Raw genomic sequence first — 510 nt, forward strand, 5'->3', positions numbered from 1 at the left:
CATTAATGCTGAAAGGTACATACAGGTTTGGAGCAACATATGTTGCCATCCAAGCAACGTTGTCATGGACGCCCCTGCTTATGTCAGCAAGCGTGGCTTCATAGTAAAAGAGTGCGGGTACTAGACTGGCCTGCCTGTAGTCCAGACCTGTGTGGAAAATGTGTGGCGCATTATGAAGCCTAAAATACCACATCGGAGACCCCGAACTGTTGAACAACTTAAGCTGTACATCAAGCAAGAATGGGAAAGAATTCCACCTGAAAAGCTTCAAAAATGTGTCTCCTCAGTTCCCAAACGTTTACTGAGTGTTGTTAAAAGAAAAGGCCATGTAACACAGTGGTAAAAATACCCCTGTGACAACTTTTTTGCAATGTGTTGCTGCCATTAAATTGTAAGTTAATGATTATTTGCAAAAAAAAATAAGTTTCTCAGTGTGAACATCAAATATCTTGTCTTTGCAGTCTATTCAATTGAATATAAGTTGAAAAGGATTTGCAAATCATTGTATTC

This window comes from Entelurus aequoreus, linkage group LG21 (genome assembly GCF_033978785.1).
Source record: "Entelurus aequoreus isolate RoL-2023_Sb linkage group LG21, RoL_Eaeq_v1.1, whole genome shotgun sequence".
In the NCBI taxonomy this organism is placed as follows: domain Eukaryota; kingdom Metazoa; phylum Chordata; class Actinopteri; order Syngnathiformes; family Syngnathidae; genus Entelurus; species Entelurus aequoreus.